Source organism: Sarcophilus harrisii, chromosome 4, assembly GCF_902635505.1.
Source record: "Sarcophilus harrisii chromosome 4, mSarHar1.11, whole genome shotgun sequence".
Lineage (NCBI taxonomy): Eukaryota > Metazoa > Chordata > Mammalia > Dasyuromorphia > Dasyuridae > Sarcophilus > Sarcophilus harrisii.
This window is the reverse complement of record NC_045429.1, coordinates 149,576,780-149,591,391: the sequence shown is the minus strand read 5'-3', so window position 1 is coordinate 149,591,391 and position 14,612 is coordinate 149,576,780. Positions and strand designations below refer to the sequence as shown.

Genomic DNA, 14,612 nt, shown 5'->3' with positions numbered 1-14,612 from the left:
TATGATCAACTGTGATGGACTTGGTTCTTTTCAACAATGAGGTAATTCTGGGCAATTCCAATAGATTTCTGAGGGAGAGAACCATCTTTATCCAGAGAGAAGACTGTGGGAACTAAATGTGGATCACACCATAGTATTTTCACCTTTTTCTGCTGTGGCAGTTTGCTTACTTGTTTTTTTTTTTTTCTCATTTTTTTCTTTTTGAACTGATTTTTCTTGCACAGCATGATAAATATGAAAATATGATTAGAAAGAATTGCACATATTTAACATATTTGCATTACTTGCTGTCTAAGGGAGGGGGAGGAAAAAACTTGGAATGCAAGTTTTTGCAAAGGTGAATGTTAAAAAATATCTTTATGTGTATTTTGAAAAATAAAAAGCTATTGTTATTTTGAATCACACATTGTGTAGGTTCATGAATTATGGTTTTGAATGAGTATTGATTCACAAAGTATCTTGAGCAAAGTTACTTTCTAAGAATTTTGGTGTGATATAGGCCCTAACTGCCAAAGATGTTTGTAGTAAACACAGAATAATAAACATAATGAATTTAAATTTCTTAAATGGTTTTTGGCTCAAAGAACTTGAGCCAAAATATTATCATCTTTATGCAGAAATTTCCCATCCAAAATTGGTTCTGATTTGCCTAGATCTTTTAAGTATTTGGGCAAAGTTCTTATAGCCGGTAACAAATAATAATTATTGCCAATGAAAATATTTTAAACAATTAAAAACATTTAATACATATTTACTAAGTCTTGAGAATAAATTTTTAACTCCAAAATTAAAAAATAGAATCATAGTTTTGGAGCTGGAAGAGACTTAATAAGTCATATAAACTACTACTCCCCTCTTCTTACAAATGAGGAAATGGAGTTAGAATGAAAAGAAAACTAAATTTGGAGAGGAAATGATAAAACCAGGATTTAAACCTGCATCTAATCTAATCTCATCTAAATCTAATTTTCTTTCCATTGTACTTGTCTTCTTTAAATCTACTAAAACTGTATATTCTATATCCCCTCAGCAAATCACAAACACAGAATAAGTTAGAATCTCCCCATGCATTGTATATTGAATTAATTTAATATAAAATCAATTTAAGTTTACAAATGAAACAAAGTTCTAAAAGAATCATTATCATTTAAAAGTGTTTGTGTTGCAAATGCATTTTAAAGATGACACAGCCCAATTTTAAGAAACTACAAAGATACACAACCTCCTTAACTATTATGATCTACATCTTTACTTACTCTATTTTACTTATACTAGATTGATTCTACTTTATATTCCAGCAAACTAGTCTACCTGCTATTCTCTGTATATGATATCCCACATTTGACTCAATGCCACTAGTTTTAACTGTTTTTCACATCATCACCATCCCTTCACTAAAAGTTACTTCTATTATTTACTTATTTATTTAAAGATGTACATATTGTTTCATTCCAGTAGAATATCAGTTCCTTGAAGATAAATGGTATTTCATGTTGGTCTTTTTAGAATTTTTTTAACATTGCTTTACATGGTCTAAATGATTTATAAATGGATTATGGATCACATAATGACGCTATCCATATTCTAGAATTTTCTAAGATTGCTTCTGAAGCCATTTATACAGCTCCCAGGATCAGTTCATCCAGATTGCCTAGAAATGGGGCAGCTAGGGGGCATTATAGAACACTGGTATAGGAGTCAGGAGAACCTGAGTTCAAATCTAGAAGTCATTTGACATTTATTAGCCATATGGCCCTGTGCAAGTCATTTAACCTTGATTACTTCAACAAAAACAAATTTAAAAAACCTAGGATGTCTAGAAATGTCTGACTCTTCTTAGATTTCTTTCCCTATAACCTACAACCAAAAAGTGCCTCTCCCTAGCAAATTATATTAGATAGATTGTCCTTTAACCTTGGCCAACTTTTACCACTCAGAACCCTATAAGCTAAATATTGCCATGTTCATCAAACAAAGCCCTCAGATTCAGTGAAAGAAAATAGTATGTTATCATTACTTCACAAGTACCATCCCAAGCATTGTAAATCACAGGTAAACAGGAATTTCAAAACTCCCAGTGGTACATTGATCATGTTAAAAAAAATAGTATTTATCATATTAAAAATAGATTGTGGAAGTGGAAAGAAAATATTTAATGAAACTCACATGCAGATAAAGGAAAATCAGCACCTTATTCCGGTTTTTCATAGTGACCAAAGCACTGCATTTGGAATAAGGCAAACCCAGGTTTGAATCCTAGATCCCCTAACAGCTTTGTAATCCTCTCTCAATCTCAGTTTCCCAAACTGTAATATGGAGATAATAACAAAACTTACCTCACAAGTGAAGATCAAATGGCATCATGTATATAAAGCATTTTTCAAACCTTAAAGTATGATATAAGTGTAAGTTATTATTAATATTAACAATCCTTGTTGCATGATGATAACCCTGAACTTGAAAAGAATATTTCAGCAGAAAACAAGCGGAAAGGCTTCAAGTATATACAAAGTAACACAAGTAAGTTTGAGAGAACAAAATATCAGTTTGTCAAAGAGATGTTAGGAAAGGTTTAGTGTCAAAGGTAGCAATTGAACTGCTTTGAAGGAAGTTGGGGAGCCTCTGAAGTAAAGGTAAGGGAATAAATTCCAACCAGGGAGACCATCTGTGCAGAGGTATATGGGCAGAGAGGAAATGTTGGGCATTATCAACTGAGAGGATAAGGGAAGTTTCCTGAAAGCAGTGTCCTTTTAGGAAGGCTTTAAAAGAAGAGTAATTCAACAGGGTGGGGGAAGGGTGAGGAGAAAAGAGATTTTTTTTTTTGGTGGGGGGTTCCCAGGTATAAGAAAAAACAGGCTGAAAAAGATCATGGGGACACTAGCTGGATGAACAAGGTATGTCCAGAAAGCAGAGAAAAATCTAGTCTGACTAAAACACAATCATATTTATAGAAAAGTAGAATGAAATAAAGTTGGAAGGAAAGGTGTTTTCAGTCTACAGAGAGCCCTGAATGTCAATCAGTGGAGCCAGAACCATAATTAATATCCAATAGAGAACCTGAGAAAATGAGTTGCATGACTATATCTATGGAGAAAGAGTAGTCTGATAGCAGCAGTATGAAAGACAGATTGAAGGGAAAAGGAGAATGAAGGCAGGAAGATATGTTAATAAGTCACTATATTGCCCAGTTAACTAGTAATAAGGGGCTGTACCAAGTTAACAGGAGAGGGAATGGAATATTTAGTATAATCTTTCTCACTCTCATTTTATGCTCTATTTCTGCCTTAGCCCTCTGCATTGTCCCCCACTTTACATTAACTCAATTTCTCTTTTTTGATGAAAAGACTATTGAAATTTGAAACAGCCACTTAAATGTTCTACATCTGACAGGACTCTGTCATTACTATCCCCAGAACTATATAGGGAGATTAGTAAAACCCACATAATCTCACTGGCTTGACACACTGGCTAGAAGTACCTTCTTGATTTGCCTTAATCCTCCACTCTCCCCACATTCCCTGTGTTGAGCTTCACCCAAGGAAAACCTTCAGAGCCCTATATCCAGAGAAGTCCACAAAACTATCAGATATCCACACCTGGACAAATAAACTATTTACATTGACTCATATTCTCTCATTTTCCACAGTCTTATTTTATGTGTGTGTGGGGGGAGGAGGATATGTATTCTCTCCATCCTATCATAGATGCATCTATTATCATAGATACATATTACTTTCCATTCTCCATATAAGTATCTGTTTCCCTTTCCCTTTCTCTGTATATCTTCAACACTTTTCAATGTCCCCTGTTATAATCACCCAGCAGATGACTTCCTAACCATGTCTACTGCACTGATTCCCAGCATCAGGAGAATTTCCTGCCCTCCTTCAACAGGGAGCAAGAATTAATAATTACAAAATACCATGAACTCTCTTAAATCACACCCACAAATGTCCTCCATTCAGAGTTTATCACATATTCAATCAATTGCCAAATCTAATAGTTTCTATCTCTATAACATCTCTTATATCTAAGTTTCACAAACATAGCAATCACCCTTAGTCCAGGCCTTCATCACCTCTCAACTAGACTATGACAAAATCTTCCTAATTGATTTCTCATGTTCAAGTCTCTCTCTTTTCCAATTAATCCTTAACACAATTACCAAACAATTTTTGTACATTATTCTCTTAATTGATAAATTCCAGTGGCTCCCTATTACCTCCAGGATTAAGTATAAACTCACATCTGACATTTAAAGCTCTTTACAATAACCTGGCCCACTACTTTTCCATTCTTATTCTAGGTTACTTCCATTCAAGCAGTGCAATCCAGACCCATTAGCTTCATTGTGGTTTGTCCTATATCTAATCCCTCACCTCTGCACTTTTGCACAAGCTGCCCACAAAGACTGGAATGCATTTAAGGGCTGGGACAATTTTCACTTCTGCCTTTGTATCTTCAGCACTTCAAAGCATATCTAGCAATATGGTAGGCACTTAATAAATGCCTGTTGATTGATTGATAGCAAAGAGGAGGGAACTGGTGAGTTTTATTTGATTGAAAGAGTAGTATTATGTCAGTGCACTTGATTATTATATGACGTCTTGCATTATTAACCAAGTATTTTCTGTGTTTAATCTCTCCAACTATACAATCTCTTTGAAGGCAGGTCCAGGAATTAATACTTTTAATACATATATTCTAAAGCGAGACTGCACAAAATAGGCAAGGAATAGATACTAATTAAAAGCATGTTTGCTTGACCAATTGACTATCAAGTCAGAAAAAAACTGACTGATGGACATAGAAATAAGATAAAATTTGAAATCAAAATCAGAAGGGAGGATTATAAAAGTTATTTTGATGCCAAAAAAGATTTCTGGTAAGAAAAACCAGGTCAATTTCAGTCAAACAAAATTCTTTTCTACACATTTCTGTGTCCTTGTTTTACAATTAAGAGAACCTTTATCCACTGCAGATTAGCAATCAACATTCTAATTAATACATGACCCACATCCATGAGCTTTCTATCCATTTTCAGGATCCTCAGGGACTGACGAATATGTAGAAAGAAATATAAGGACAAATATCAAAAACTGAGACACGACTACTACCAGCAACACTGAATAGCTGGAAAGCAAAGAATATTTTTATACGGGAAGTTATAACATCCCTGAATTTAAATTTCTGTTTTTCTCCCTTAAAACATATCACCATTCTTGTTTTTTAAACCCTCCCTAGGTAAGGAATTGCTCTATAATATCCGGATGGAAGTACTGAAGAAACAAACAAACTCATATTTTGCCTAGTGGTGGCAGAATAAAAGTAGAGCAATTCAGACAGGCAGTTACCACCCAACATTTAACACAGAATCAATTGATAGATCAATTTACATTTATTAAGCTCCTACTATGTACCAGACACTGTGGAAATCACCGAGGATACAAAATGAGGCAAAAGACAGGCTCTGCCCTCAAGGAGTTTACAATCTAATGGGGGAAACAACATGCAAATAAATACGCACAGAATATAAAGCAAATCATATGCAGGATAAATGGAAAATAATTAATAGAGAAAAAGCACTAGAATTAGGATGGTTGGGAGGGGATTCCTGTAGATTTTAGCTAGGGAGGTCAGTAATCATAGGGAAAGAGTTACAGATATGTGAGATAGTCAAAGAAAATTCCAGGATCATCTCATTCATGTCTCACAAGCCAGTGTCACTGAATAAAATATCTGTTAGGAAGCAAAGTGTGAGAAACCCTGGAAAGATAGCAGAGGACTAGATTATGAAGGGCTTTAAATGCCAAACAGAATTTTTAGTTTGGGTCCTAGAGATAATAGGAAACCATTGTGGATCATATGATCAAATCTGTGCGTTAGGAAAATCACTTTAGTGATTGAATAGAGAATGGATTGGCGTATGCCTGGAATAATCCAGGCATGAGGTGATGAGGGCCTGCACTGGAGTGGTGGCAGTGCCAGAAGAAAAAAGAGGGAACATTCAAGAGATATTGCAAAGGCAACAGCTTAAATATGGGTAGCAAGAGATTGCAAGAAATACGGGATGACTCCTAGTTTGAGAGACTGAAAGATTAGAAGGATAGTTTTTCTCTCTACAGTAATAGGAAAGTATAGGGAATGGGAAGAGAGGTAGAGAGGGAAAGAAAAAGAGTTGGATATATTAAAAACAAGATTTCTACTAGACATCCAGGTCAATATATCTGAAAGACACTTGGAGATGTGAAATTGGATATCTGCAGAGAGATTGGGGCAGGACAGGTAAATTTTAAAATCATCAGCATATACACCCAGCGAAAGAACTCTGAAAATTGAGTATGAACCACTACATAGAATTCCCAATCCCTCTATTTTCGTCCACCTGCATTTCTGATTTCCTTCACAGGTTAATTGTACACTATTTCAAAGTCCAATTCTCTTTGTACAGCAAAATAACCATATGGACATGTATATATATATATATATATATATATATATATATATATAGTATTTAACATATACTTTAACATACATAACATGTATGTATTGGTCAACCTGCTATCTGGGGGAGGGGGTGGGGGGAAGGAGGGGAAAAACTGTAACAAAAGGTTTTGCAAGTGTTAATACTGAAAAATTACCCATACATATATCTTGTAAATAAAAAGCTATTAAAAATAAATAAAATCATCAGCATGGAGATGGTAATTAAATCCATGGGAACTGATGGAATTCATCAAGTGAAGTAGTATAGAGGAAGAAAATAGGGCCCAGGCAGAACCTGAGAACACTTATGGTTAGAGGGCATGATCTTTAGTAGGATACAGAAAAAAGTAATCATATAGAAAAGAGGAAAACAAGGAGAGAGTAATGTTCTGAAAATCTTGAGAGAAATGAATATCAAAAGAGAGTGATTGAGAATGAAAATTGAGAAAAAGCCAATTAAGTTGGCAACTAAGAGATCATTAGAACTTTGAAGAGAGCAATTTCAGTGGAATGATAAGGTGGGAAGCCAGAATAAGTAATTAAGAAGAGTGAGAGAAGAGAGAATAGAAGTACCTATTGTTGGTAGACTTATCCAGGAGTTTAGCTATAAAGGGCAAAAGAAATATAGGACAATAGCAGGGATAAAAAGATCAAGCGAGGGATGTATTTTTTCTTCCAGGATAAGGGAGACATGGCCATGTTTGTAGCCTAAAAGGAAATAATTCAGTAGAGAGAGAAAGACTGAAAATAAGAGAAAGAATAGGGAAGACAAAGAAGACAATCTCTGAGTGGAGATGGCATGGAAAGAGACCACTTAAACAAGCAGAAAGATTAGTCTTGATAAGGCCACCTCATCATGTGAAGTGGATAAAATAGAAAGTGCCAGAAGACAACTGAGTGATAGAAGAAGAGGGAAAAAGAGGGAGTTCATAGTAAACAGTCTCAAATTTTTCTCAAATATGGAGCAAAGTTCTCAGCTGAGGGTGGGGAGGGAAACCCATAAGGGGTTTGGAAAGGAATGAAAAGGTTTAGAAAAGCTATTTCCAAAAAAGGGGAGAAAGTGAATTGATAAGGGAAGTAGAGAGGGGAAAGAGGGAATTCATGGTGAACAATCTTAAATATTTCTCAAATACGAAGCAAAGTTCTCAGTTGAGTGGGAAGAGGGGAAGCCATAAGGGATCTGAAGAGGAATAAAAAGGTTTGGAAAAGCTATTTCCAAAAAGGGGGGGTGATGAATTGATAAGAGAAGTATAGTAGGATGCCCAGCAGCAGTGAAGGTCCAGTTGAAGTTAAGTAACAAAAACTCATCAGGGATCCAATCAGAATTATTAAGTGACTTTCTCCACCTTTGCTCAGCAATAAATGGGTAAGAGCAAAAGTGAAGCTTGGCTGAGTGAAAATTCAATATGATTAGGAGACTAGAGCTTCAAAAGAAAATGACAGTGTAGAGTTGAATGGTTCACCAGGATCAAGATAGGGAAAAGAAGAAAAAGTAAATAGTGCAGAGGAGAAGGCTTGGGACAGAATTGAAGGATTAAGGGATTGAAGGTCATCATAGTATGGACAAAGAGTAGGATTTTGTAAGGGAAGGAAAAGGATAGGCAAAAAGTCAATAGAATATGATTGGGTAAGGGAATTTCAGAATTCTTAAACAAAGAGGTGGCACATTTATGGGTAATGCAAAGGTCAAAAGGATGACCTTATTTGTGTGTGGCTAAGGTGATATAAAGGAATAGTTCATGGGAAGTGAGTAGGTTGAGGAATTGAATGGTTAGGAGTTTTGAGAGAGAATTAAGTGTGTTGAAATTCCTAAGTATTTGAGAAGGAATTGAGGAGGAGAGAAAAACTGTGAGCTTGATATCAAACTCTTTGAAGAAGGAAGGAGAGTGACCTGGGGGAAAGGAAGAAGGTATACAAATGAGAGCTACCAAGATTTTCACTGGGTGGTAGCTATGAATGGCATGAACCTCAAAGGAAGAGAGGTTACTGATTATGGAAAAAGGAGGAGAACCTGGAAGTGGCAATGGGGAACAAAAAGAATCCCAACTCCCCATTCTCAACCAGTGAGTCCAGGAAAAAGAGTGAAGGTGTAGGTAGTATTAGAAAGGGTGGCCAGAGGAAGTCAGATTTCAGTAAAAGCTAGCAGATGGGAAAAGTGGGTGGAAATGGAAGAAGAAGAAAGTAAAGAGTTAAGATGAATCAAAATTTATTACCTAGGAAACAAACATTGCAAAGGATACAGTGGAAGAGCTGGATGGAACCGGGGAGAAGAGAAAGATTGAGAGGAATGTGAATGGGAAATTGGGTGGTAAGAATGTAAATAGGATTTGGACGAAAATCTATAGTTCAGAATCACTAGGATGTGAAGGGTATGACCAGATGTGAGACTATTCATCACTGAGTAGAAGGTGGCACTTTCTGCCCTTAAAGGACAGGTAAAACATAAGATAGAAGATCTGAAGTCAAAGGGAGGGTTGCTCTTCTTTGTGCTGGAGATTCCCAATATCCTAGTAAAGAGAGTGAGTTAGCAGTAGAAGGTAGAAGATGCCTTATGGTAATATAGATAGAAGATACTTTGGAGCATATGAAAGAAGCTCTACCTTTCCTCAGGGGACACACTGTACTCAACAGGAAAGGGGGTTCAAGGCACAAGAGTGTATATAATCTGAAGTTTTCTCATCTGAGGAGACTGGTTAGGAAATTGCCAGTAGGAAGAATAATAGATTTAGAGATAGAAAGGATCTCAGAGATTAACACCTTGATATTACATTATAAAGAAATGAAGTCTCATGAAGTTAAATGACTTTTCCAAGGTCATAATAATGGCAGATGTAGTCAAGTAGATATGAATATCCAAGTATAACACTTTGCACTCTACCATAACCCTGGTATCTGGTGATAATAGAAAGGCAGCATGGTCTAGTAAGAGCACTAGAAATCACTCCAAGGTATCTGGCATCTCAAATCTAAGATAAGAATCAAATTGGAGATCTTAGATTGAATAATAATTGGTTAATAATGATAATAGCTAATAATTGAGTAATAATGATAATAGGTGACATTTATAGAGTTATGTACCAACCATTGTGCTAGGTCCTTTACAGTTATCATCTCATGTAATCCTCACAACCCTGGGAGGGAAGTGCTGTTATTATCCCCATTTTACAGAGGAGGAAACTGAAGCAAATAGTGGGTTAAATTACTTGCCTAGAGTCATAATCTCTTTAATCTCATTTCCTCATCTGTAAATTGAGAATAACATACTTCTCCTTGTATCATAGGGTTGTTATGAGGTTTAAAATGTGAGATAGTATCTGTAAAAATTCAACTATACAAATGTTTAGAAAGCTAAAAGTTCAAACACTAGTCAAGATATTTCACAAAAATCCAAACTACTTTTCTAGTCTTGTATTTCACTATTCTCTCTCATATATTCTATACTGTGGCCAAGCTAAGCTATTCATTCTCTTTTCCTATACAGGTCTACATAACCTTTGTTCACACCATTTTCCATACATGTTATGAAGTCTCCATCCTTTAAAGCCCCAACTATAATACTACATCCCCTATATAATTATCTGATTTCACTTGTCAGTAATGATCTTTTTCCTCATTTAACCTAATGCTATAATGTTATATAAGCAAGTATAGAGATGGCATTGTTACATCTCCATTCTTTATACTTTTCTAGTACTTATATTAGACTTTATATGTCTTCTGTATGTAAACATAATTCTCAGTTCCTTGAGAGGAAATATTTTTTTTTTCTTGATATCTGGTGCTAATACACTCAAACAATATCCAAACTACTCGTCTGACATATTATTTGGGTGAGGTTCTAGTATCAATTCTGAGAATTTTTTAACCTTTAAATTTTTTAAAACAAATTTAGCTGACCCTAGGACTTTGATATCACTGCATTTTTAATGGATAAGCTACCAAAAAATACAAAAAGAAAAGACATAGTAATTACTCTTATTAATAGGGCACCAAAGAAGTCATTTTCATTTCTAAAGCATGTATGTTAGTGCTTGGCACATAGTAAATGCTTAATAAGTAAACACTGAAGCTTTTGTCAAACTTAAAAAGCTATCTTTGAATGAGGGGTGCTTAATGCTTTGACCTACATTTATAACTTCATACTTAATTTTACAACAGACCTGTCAGGCAGTGGTGTTCCCACTTAGACATATTAGCATTTCACTTATAGTGATCCAAGAGCCTTAAATTGAATAGGATATTGTGCTAGAAACAGGGTTCAGTTTGGCTAAATGAAAATAATCTAGTACATTAAGTATATGAAATAGTAACAGGTTAAAAAAATATGGTTGCATATAAACTTCTCAAAGTTTATCCTTTAACATATAAAACATAGCAATGGGAAAAACTGAACTTTGCTTATTGTTTGGATGATATGAATGTTCTAGATCATTTTCTATATTAGCACTGCTTTGACTCGTCTATGTACATTTTCCAGCTAAATATTATGGATTTCATTATTTCTATTCCTAACACCAATGAACATTTTTCTTTAAGCAGAGCATCCATTAAAGCTATAAAGAATCTATGTACTTTTCTCATTTAACTAAATTTTATCTTATACATGATAAATTTTCATATCTATCATGTTACTGTACCCTCAAAAGAGGTTGAAAGGATGATTTTACAAATGAAGAAAATGAGGCACATCAAGGTTAAATAAATCGTTCAAGGTCACATAGACTAGAACCCATTTCTCTTGATTTAAGATCAATTTCCTTCTACTAAATTACAATCTCTATCCCCTGAAATATTTAATTTATTTCTTCTTATAGTCAAAATAACCAAACCTCAAGCCTCCCCCCTCTGCAAAACAAGACACACTGGAATCTCTTAATAAATGCTTTTTTACTTATTCAATAATTGTCATGATTTTGAAGCATAGCCATTTGGCTAGGACTTTTCTTAGTAATGGTACAAAGTACCACTTTCGGAAGCAGAACTGAAATGGAAACAAAGAAGAGAGAAACATTTAACTAAGACTTTTGTGTGGTCTGAATTCTTTTGGGGCAACGGACCCGCCCCGGTCCTTTCTATAGGAATCTGTGGCGACTTTCCCAGCACTCTCCTATATCGCCTTTTCTAAACAATTACATCACAGGATTTAGGACTAGAAGAGGCTTTAAAAGATTATTCCCCTTCAATTTACAGATGAGAGAACTGAGATTAAATGACTTGCCCAAGGTCACCCACGAAGTAATTAGTGATGCCGAAATCTGAATTCTGATCTTCAGAGTTCTTTCCACTACATCATCTCCCTTACCAGAAGGGAGACTACTGGAACTTTTTTTTTTTGTTTTCACATTTTTCCCCCCGGTGTGTGCGCGCGTGTGCGTGTGCGCGCCTACAGATAGCATTACCTCCCAAGGAGCACAAATCCCCAAAGGCCCAGGTTCTTTTCTCAAGTAACACCTCATGGGTAGGGAAAGTTGGCAAAATATTTTCCCTTCCCTCTAGGGAGAAGAGCGAGGGGGAAAGGCTTTAAACCCGACCCAGCGGTAAAGGAGTAAGTACTTTACGTGCTACTTCAGAGCTCCTTACTTCCCCCACCCCCAAGGAGAGAAGAAACAGCCTTTATCGGAAACTCGAGAAAAAGAAAGCGACCCAGGAGTACAAAGGCTGACCTTCTCTTCTCAGCCCTGGAGTTCGGACGCAATCCTACTCCAGGGGAACCTGCGAACTTCAGCTTCGGGGTGGCACAAAACCCACCTTTTCCTTACTGGGGCTGAGGCGTAAGCTATTAGCTAAACGGGTCAAGGACTCTCTCAGCCCCAAGGTAAAAGCCCAGAAGTAGTCTACACCTTCCAGTCCCTAAACCCCGGCAGTTGCTGGAAGGGAGCTCTCTTCAGCAGCGTAGGAGAAAACAAAAACCAAAAGACAAAAACGTGTGGCTTGCAGTTTCGGGGCACCGGCTGTGCTACCTCCTCGTCCCCGAGCGCCCAGCCAAGACACGTTCTGCCCACCCATGAGCTACCTGAGCTTGGGCTTTCTGCGCCCCCCGCCACTGACCTCTCCGGAAAGAAAGCGAAGAAAGACACTTACCAGGCATGCACTCCCCCACCTGAGAGGGGCTTCTCTCTGCCGCTGCTCCTAGCTCAACCTCGCGAGCCGCCCGCCCCGGGGATGGGTGAGCAGCTCGCGCCTCCCCCCAGCCCGTCCGCCTTCCGGGCGGGGGAGGGGGGGAGCGGCAGGGAGGGGGAAGCTGCGCCCGCACCTACTCAAGCGAAACAACCCAGCTGGGGCCGCCTCTTCCCAGCCCCACCGAACGTCCAGTCCGCCCGCCAGCCCCGCAGCATCCCCGGCCCCCCAGCACCCCCACCGCGCCCTGCCCCACCCACGCCTGGCTATCGGGTAGCTCTCCCTTCCCCTCGTTTTAACTTCTCTGCCCTTCGTCTAAGCTCTCCGAAATTCGGGGCCAAGTTTCTCCCACCTTGAAAAGTTCGCAGATCGGAGAGGGGAAGTCTTAAACCCACTTCGGGCGCCCCCCGGCCCCTAGCCGTCTGAGGGCAGCGCTGCTGGGAAGCCGACTCTCCCGACTCTGCGACTCGCGACACTGTCCTCCCCCCTCCAGTCCTCAGCAGCGCGGGCCAGCGAGGTTTGTCCGCTGCGCTCCTGTTCCAGCCAAGCACCGAAAAGGAGAAGAGGAGGAGGAACAGCAGCGGGCGGGGAAAGGGGTGGGTGGGTGGGTGATGTAGATCCCCTCTCGACTACCGGCAGTGTGGCAGTGCAAATAAAACCGCTTCTGGGGATTTCTGAGCTATTTATTTTCCTCTACACGTGAAACAAAGACTGTTTCTCCCGTATCAGTTTGAATGTAATAACTATTACGGTCTATATTCTGAGCAATATGGAATCATCTAATTGTATGCGCCTTAGCCAAATTCTGCCACAATCATTTTTATTACGATTAAAACCTTCAGTCGATAGAGACCGCAAACCTAAAAGTACCTCTTTGTGACAATGAAAGACAATTACATTTTTATAACGTCTTCAGATTTTCAAAAGGCTTGCTTGATCAAGTTGTTTAGACTCTATACCTGTCCTCTTGATACTAAGCCACGCTGCCTAGATAAAGTTAATTTATCATTTATAATTTGATTACTGAGTATGTATCACTGTATAATGTAAAGTCTCAACTCCTCTACTAATTTTGATTTTAAGAAATGTTTAAAAATTTCAAAAAAAAAAAGTTTGCTTCATAATAGCTCTGTACCACGTGTACCAATAATCCCCATATTACAGATAAGGAAATTGAAGCCCTCAAAAGTGACTTGCTTAAGGATCACGTGGCTATTGAAGTGTTAGAATTAGAACTTAAATCTTTTGATTCCAAGACCAGTACCATTCCCCGAGGGTCTTCCTCCTAGCTAAACTTTATAGAGATTAGTGCTTTAAGTTTAGAAAGTACTTTAGCACGGTTATCTCTCATCTAATAATAGTATTGATAGTAAAAGGCCACGGATAAATAACAAAGTTTGCAAGACTCGTTTGGGTCCATTATCTCATTTGATTCTCAGAACATCTGTAAAGCAAACCCTAGAATTACAACTATCCCCATTGTATCTATCTTTATAAGGTGGCCATGGGTTCTGTTAAGTTTAAACGGACACTGGGGATTCGTATTTAGACGTGGGGACGCAAATTCACTCTTTCTTTATTGATGGATGCTCTCATGGAGAAGGTATGCAATTTCTAAAACTTCTGGAAGTGAGAGTGGTAACCTGGACGAAGAGAGCTTTCAGGGAATACAACGAATCCTCAGAAGTGGACTGGAGTGCATAATGGGACTAAAAAGACATTAAGAAATTGAATCTAATAGAAGAGGAAGGGACAAGCTCTAGTACCGGAAACAAATGAAGTAAAGTGGTCCAATTTGGCCTCTGAAAAATTTTGAAGTAGAGATGAGGAAGCTCTTGAACCTGACTAGAAGTATAATGGAAAACCATAGTCATATTCTAAATTAGGAGTTACAGCTATAACAAATCTTCATTTGTAAATTTAATGAGTGACATATTGTGAAGAAAGACAAATTTGGTCATTTAAAATAGAGATGTTTTCTTCAAACTCATTGAGCTCTTGAAAGGCAT

At 37.6% G+C, this 14,612-nt stretch overlaps 1 protein-coding gene across 4 annotated transcripts in view; it reads right to left on the bottom strand.

The window, feature by feature from the left end:
• The window catches only part of PLAGL1 (PLAG1 like zinc finger 1), a 139,165-nt gene extending 126,137 nt beyond the window's left edge, over positions 1–13,028 (bottom strand). For 3 of the 4 annotated variants that reach the window (XM_031937674.1, XM_023503244.2, XM_031937675.1), the window contains exon 1: positions 12,568–12,784. The gene's annotated coding sequence lies outside the window, so the exon portion shown is untranslated. Of the gene's footprint in view, positions 1–12,567; positions 12,785–12,955 lie in introns of those variants that run through there. The other variant, XM_023503243.2, reaches the window with a different exon arrangement.
• Between the last annotated feature and the right edge of the window lie 1,584 nt (positions 13,029–14,612).